We start from the raw sequence: 7,768 nt of genomic DNA on the forward strand, positions 1-7,768 counted from the left end.
GGCGATTCACACGAGTCAACCGACCAATGATTTACCCGATTTTACTACGGCTTGGTGCAGTCTTCCTCAAAGGAACGGAACGGTATTAGTCTACGAATCGTCCGCTTTAGTAAACCGTGTCATTTTACGATCGATCAGCACCGGTAGCTGTCTTCGAGAGGTACGTTACGTTCGCCTGTCGAGAAATTCGAGACAATCCGATGGTTTCCACGCGATTTTTCGTAGCGAACGTTTTAAAGTAACGATCCTTGCGCCTCGACTGGCCTCGGTGTGGGAGTTCCGAATGATTTTGCCAAAACACGATTGTATTGGTATCTCCTTGGAATTGGAGGTTCTACGTAGGGACACTGTTTTTTCAGACTCGGCGTGGGCCGAATGGGTTTCAGGTCGGCAAGATCTTTTTAACCGAATTTGAAGCTGAATCGTAGAACAGTTTTATGCTCTGGTCTGTTCGTGGGTTAGCTTTATTTCTCGGATAATTTATTGTAAAAGGTAATCGGAGAACGCCATGCGCGTGCTTCTCTGAGTCACGTGTTCGCGTCATTTCTTAAAACACGCCTTATCGGTAAAGTCAGCTTTGCGATAACAGAAGCAAGCGCTCCGAATAAATTCTTTATCGATAACGGATAACGATCTGCACGTGCTTGGCCAAGTCACACGCGTTCGCACGCTTCGGCCGAGCCAAACCAAAGATCTGCCCCACAAAAGGAACGGTCAATATTTGCCACCAACCTTTCACAAACAACAACCTTTCTCCCTCGCCACGGTCTCTCGCTTCGCCTCTCGAATCACGAGAAACAACGAGCCAAACGGACCAACACACTTCGCTCCGGCAAGCCCATAATCCAGCAAACAAGCGATCTCCATCATACCGGTAACCACTCTGGAGCGCGGTTTCTACGCGAGGACACCCAACGCAGCGCAAAACGGTCCGTTCGGATGGTGGCTGAATGAACAGAAGAAGGAAGATATCGAACCGGTTCGTAACTAAAATAGAGGATGAATTTCTTCTTGGTTTCCCTTTTTTCTCGGCCGTGCTAGCGGCGCATAACGGCGGTGGTACGTTGGTCGTGCGGTGTTGTGACGACGCGACCGGTACCTATATGGTAATAATGTGACATGGTTGTCGGTCGCGCGTCGTCGGCTCGCACCAGGAGGCCTTATCTTACGGTGAACGGGGCCCCCATCCACGGGCCCCCTGTGAAGCCTATACGGAGAGGGCCTCGGGTCTGGCACGCGGCACACCCCCGTATGCACGCCACTCCGCTCCACGGGATTCCATCGGGACTCCTCGTCCTTTTCTACCTTGCCGCGGGAGCCGATTCTCCTCCTCCATCTTCTTCCTGCAGTCTCGGTCCCGGTCACCAGGCCCACCGAAATCACCGTCCATCGAGCTGATTTCATTATGAATGCTTCTTTATCGTGTTGTCGGTATTGTTGTTAATAGGAGATCCTTGCGGTCTCGCGGTCTGTTCCGCAGGAATTTATGGCTGAGGAATTTGTACGCCCGTGGACACTCTCCGTCTGGAATTCGAAATCGTCTATTCCACGTTTATTTTTAACTCTTCTCGCTTTTCATATCGAATTTGGTAGTTTTCTTAATCGTTCTAGGGGACGGAATAATTTTATTCTCTCACGATAATTAGTATATTTTCTTATAATTAGTTTCAACTTTCTCTTTCTTTTCTTTTCCTTTCTTTTTTTTTTTTTTTTTTTTTTATCCCTCTGAACGATTTGCCAGCAAACTATACCCTTGACGGAAGAAGAAACCAAGACGAAGAAGCATCTTCTCATCCTCCTATCTTCTTCCGCTTTTCCATCGCGTTACTCTTCTTTTTCCTTGCCGTTCTAGCAAGCAAAACGAGTAAACAGCAGTTGGCACGCACATGATTTCACCTATACATCTCGGCTCGTAGCCAGTAGATCAAGGTGGCCCGAGAAAGGCGACGAGATCTCTCTCCTCTCGTACACCCACGAGACGAGCCAAGAGCTCGCCATTAAGGGACACGGATATTTCATCTGCGCAGTCATCGCATATTTCGATTTCTTCCCTGTCATCCGGCCGGCTCGTACGGGTTACTTCAAAGGAGCTGCCTTCGAGCCCGTACAATATACCTATGTACCATGTCCCTCCTCCTCCTCCTTCTTGCTCTTCCTCTTCTTCATGGTGTTCCCCATCGGTTCGTCGTTTCTCTTCGTCCCGGTGCGGTGTTTCGATGATTTTCTAGCGGACCGCGGACAAAGGTGAAACATCGATCGATATTTTCTGGAGTACACGGACGAACATCGTGATTAATTCAAGAATGTTCCGTGCGCTGTTTTCAGATGCATATTTAAGCCAATGATTGGCCATTGTTTGTTCCGTTTATGCTACGCGAGGAATTGCTTCGTAAGAAGGCTCGCGAGCGTGTATCCGTGTCTACTTATTTTTCAAGTTTCTACGGTTTTTTGAGATGCGTTTGTTTAACACGAAATCCGCAATTCGATCAGTGGGAATACGATACTGTGCGAAAGCGCTGTGCAACGGTACATAAATACTCGTACGAAAAAAAAAAGCAACTGGTAAAATATTAATATAATTGTGTTGTTACGCCGGTTCGATACGCAAAAGGTGTCAAACCGTATATTGCCGAGAGAAGCCGTGTGAAGATCGTGGGAGAAGAAGAGAAACATCTCGCTGTAATCGTTCCCCGAAAATACTGGTGTCAAGAACGACTCACGGATCGACTTAAGAACCTCCTGAAACCCGATGCCTCTTCTCTCTTCATTTCTTTCCTACGACATTGTCCTCCCTTCAGATTCCGAAACGCATCACGATTAAATCCGCCGTGGAATTTTAAAGTAGACACCTACGTCGAAAAGCGGAAAGTGTGAACACGATGGAGAGACAGCCGGTGGGCGCAACTCGGTTATTAATTATTAGTCGCTTCACCGTTTCAGACTTTTCTACCTCGTACGCGTGTGAGACTAACACCTGTTGTCGCGCTTTATGGCATAATCGTCGAGCCTTCCTTCAAACGGAACGGAAATTTACGATCCTGGCTCTCTTCTACGGTTAAAGTATTATTAGCGAAGTTTTACAATCACTGGTTAAAGCATAACGATAACAACTTTAGCAGTACTCGGCTGTCAGAGTTTTCTTTAACGCAACTACCATTGGCGATCGATCTTAGAACGGTGACTAAACCTTTTTCCATTACACGTGAAGCATACGTGAAGTTCGCTAAAAAAAAAAGATGAAAAATGTTGAGATCTTCGAGTGGTCATAATCGATCTGCAAACTACCTCCAACGCGCGATCTTTCGAAAAGCAAAACTTCCCCTACGATCGATCGATCCTCTTCGTTTACCCGACATCGATTCGCATGCTTCTTCTGGTCTTGAAGATGCTGGACGCATGAAACGGCCAACGCTGTCGGATGTCCCTATTTTATTTTTCTCCGAGCTACTCGTGAACGGCGCTAACGTGCCATAAAAAGTGAACGATCAACGAACAGAAAACGGGGGTGGACGAAGAAGGAGGAGAAACTCGTATCGGCAGAGGGACGACGAGGGAAGAAGCTCTAAAAGAGGAACAAGAAGAAGAAGAAGAAGAAGTTGTCTCTTTAGGAAGAAAAGACGGCAAGCATTTGCTCGAAACCTTTTTTCTCTGTCTCGAGCTCGATTCAGGGGAGGATTAGCAGAATTAATAAACGTAAACCTTTTAAGCTAACGCCGTCGCGGCGCCGATAAATTCTTATTTATATTATAATCGAGCTTCGAGAGGAGACCACGAGCCGCTATTATGGATGTTTCGCCGCGTCGTCACTTCGTAAACCTGTTGAATAAATTCCAATGTGACGCTTCGTCGGTCTAACCTCGAACTTACTCGTTAGAATGCACCATGGTCTGCTCGTGTACACCTCGCTGCGTGAAAGAAAGAAGAAAGAAAACGTTGGACATTAAGGGGTATGTCCTCGTAAAGACGAACGCGATGGCTCGTGCGTCGGTTGATAGGAGAACTTGGATGCTCTGGGTTTTACGGTTATTGAGCCTGATTCGGTGTACGTGGAAAAATGAACGCGACGAGTCTACGTTTCTGGCGTTTACGAGAAATTTCAGATTTCGAGGTTAGAAGGTTGGATTTGTTGTTACAGCTGCACGCCGCACGAACTACAGTGTCACCCGAAACTTTCGACATTTTTTATTCCCGTAGTAAAATGTAGATAAATAGGCGAAGATTTAACGAGGAGATTAAACAAGATAAATTTCGAAAGATAGAAGCGTAGGACTGCGAAAATGTTTCGCCAAGAACTCGCCTGCTCTCGGTTATACCACTGATAACAGAGCTTGTATAAGAAATTCATATTATTCTGTATAAACGCACGATGCATACAAAGTACGAAGCGTATAATCAAGACCGATAATAAGAATGGAAATTGTAGTAATGGAAACTGAATCACGGAAATCAACTGCCTCCTACGTCGGATCCTATCGTAATTATCAAAGAATCCCGACGTTTCAAATCACATATCTTAACCGAACTTAAATATCCATTCACGAAACCCTGATAAAATAACAAGCCTTCCCATAACCTATCTATAATACGTGTTCCAACACCTCGAACAAACAGAAACAGACCAAACGAAGCACACGCGTCCACTAACCTCGCTCCAACTAGAATACCTTGGGAGATTTGACTAGAAACCAGCAGGATTCCTCCACGAATTCACAGATTCGGTAATACGGCGTCACCGATAACCTTATCGAGAGGAACAGGTCTAAAAGGATCCAGTAGTGTCCTGAAATCGACGAATGGGCCCTCCTCGGTGCAGGATGCGCGTGTTTCAATTAATAAGGCCACGAATACGTACGTATATACCTGACCAGACGGATAGAGGACTCCGAGATGAATCAGCCAGTGTAAATTATCGAGGCACGTTATCTTGGACGTTGGTATTGGGTGTTCAGGTACCTGTTCTGGCCCGAAGCATTCACACGTAAAATTACGTTATCTGCTGGTTTCCATGGGAGGCGAGGAGAGATACGTCCCGGAGAGCAGTACTCGGATACAGGTAGATAGATCGTCGTACGACTACGTAGAGGAGGCGCGCGTAAAACGATCGAGAGAACCGGCAGGATCGCATAAACTGTGGAGATTTAAGCGGCTCAGGCCCTCTCCCGGACGAGGAAACCATCTTCCAGGCCGACCACCATGGCTACGCTCTTAGCCTCGCCGGTTCCGCCGTTCTATGCCGAACAATGTTTCACTGGAAAGGTGAGCTAAATGTCAGGCCGCCGCGAGCCTAAGGCTTTTAGGCGAGAAGATATTGAAAATGAAATCGCGAAAATACCATTTCAATTACTTCGGCTGGCCGGGGTTGCTTTATTGGCAGCGGATACCGGCGCGCGAACGTTGACAGGTAAATGGGGTGAGAGGGATGGAACCGATAGCGGGAGTCTTCGGTGTTGGCAAGCTTTTCTTGCTTGCGTGCGACGAAGAAACGAAACTGCGTTTGCTTTCCCAACCTTTCCTGAATCGCGATTTATGACAGTCAAATAGTCGATAAGGAACAACGTTGCGGTAACAAACATTCGGAAAAACTTTCAGACGATTTTAAAACGTCGAAAAGTATCGACTTACGATTAGCTGTTTGTTCAAAACGATGAGCATTCGTTTATATGTATCGCGTTAGGCTGTATAGAAGATGATTAATTACAGAAATACGAAGTATTGGAAAAATAAAAGGTAGACGATAGAAAACGAAAGATAGTGTCAGAAAAATAACATCTTCCAATGGAAATAAGATGCTCGACCGAGATCGGCAGAGTTTTCTCGCAATTTTTGCTTATTACTTCATAATTTATTCGAGAAAAAGTATACATCTGATAAGTCGCAGTTTGCTTCGAACTATCATTAACGTTATTTGCATTGCTTGCATTAAAGATAACAAACAAGCTGTAATATCCGATCGAGATCGAAGATTTAGAGGCCCCGAGGTCTTTGAAATGAAGAAACCATCTTAACCGTGAGAATGCTCTTAGCTCGTTTATCTATTTTTAATAATATTCTAAAAGGTGAGGCAAATGTCGTGACTAAATCTAATAGAATACATAAAATACGAATTGCGAAATAAATTATCAAAGTGACGACATTTCGAAGCGTGAAAAAAAAAATGGTGAAATCGTGATATATCGCTCCATCAATGTGTCATACGAATGCAACGTTAAGTTAAAGCGAGAGAAACAAGTTCTTTTCAACTTTGCCTGTATCAGAAATTGATTTTTGATTCGTGATTCCTTAAATTTACGAACCTTCTTCGATTCTTATAAATCAAAAACACGGGCAATGTTTCAAGCAACCAAGTTTTAACAATTATAAATTCCCATTCTATGCTTAATAAACTACGCAGAAACTCTAATTTATTGCAAGATTAATGTATCCTTAATGTCGCTTCGGTGATAAACACATCTCGCTGAATGAAAGTGCAACAAAATCTACTGTGTCTACTAAAATGCAATAAATTTTTGATCGGTCGAATTTTTCCAACTTTTCACCAATGTGTATCAAGTTTCCAAAGGTCTTACACGATCCTTTCGAATAGTGTTGATAACTTTTCTGAATGGACAATCGTTCGTTGCCGGTCGAACCTCTTGAAGTGAGTTTATGCACAGGACGAACCGCTTGTCACGGTGAATATATTCACTGCACTGACTTAAGAGGTTAACTATGTCCGACGATATTTCAATAGGAGGCGAAGCAAATATCATGTTCCAGCCCAATCTGGCGAGGGGGCAGCGAGAGAATAAACTGTAAAAGGTGTAAATCAATGAAGTAATGTAACGAGTAAAGACGCAGGGATATATTGGTAACGTAATAAGTAGTCGGATCGTATGTACGTCGGCAACGGGCTTTAAGGCTCGCCTCACACGACTGGTATTCTCGCAATTTCAATGCTTTTGTGCCTTATGAAAAGAAATCACTTCTACCATGAAATTTCTACAACTGTTATACGTTAAGATTACCTACGATACTTGTACTTTTTTCTTTCGGTAACGAGATAAAATAACGATCTTTTAGATTAGAAGAATTTACCTGGAATAAAAAAAATAGCTTCGAGAGTTCGCTGAGACTCGTCGATTCCTATGAAATAAACCTATATTACGGTATAATATAGAAATCGTAGAAGAATCGACAGCATATGACTAAAACGAACAAATAAACTATATGAATCGAGCTTAAAGGGAAGTAGAATGGCTTACACGCGAATAAGTGAAATAATAAAATAGTGAAACATAGTTAGCCGAGGGTATACATCGGTAATATAATAAGTAGTCGGATTGTGTACGCGCAACTATGGAAGAAAAGAAGAAAACGGTCGGAGAAGCCTCTCCGGATATCTACGGACATTCCGTATCAATGTTACACCAGTCTTCGTTACCTTAAAGACGTAATATCGTAGTAACATGCAAGTATGTTTTCCTTAAATACATCCTTTTTCAAGGATTCTTACGTTCGGTATACTTGAAATCGTGGTTACTCGTGAAATTTGAAACTACAGCGAGTACAACGAGTGCCGCCAAGTACAAGCACTTACTCGCCGCTTTCTACCTTCCTTTAGCCTTAAAAGTTTCTTTTCTGCGACCTGCCAGATTTGCCACGAAAGATCTCTGTCTCATAGATTTGAAAAATTTAGCGAATAGAACAAATAATCTCGTTGAAATCGAAACTTGTAATTCGAAATTGAATAAAATCGAACAGACGTGTTTCTTTGTAGTATTCGGTCATT

The sequence above is a fragment of the Bombus pascuorum genome, chromosome 10 (genome assembly GCF_905332965.1).
Source record: "Bombus pascuorum chromosome 10, iyBomPasc1.1, whole genome shotgun sequence".
NCBI lineage: Eukaryota > Metazoa > Arthropoda > Insecta > Hymenoptera > Apidae > Bombus > Bombus pascuorum.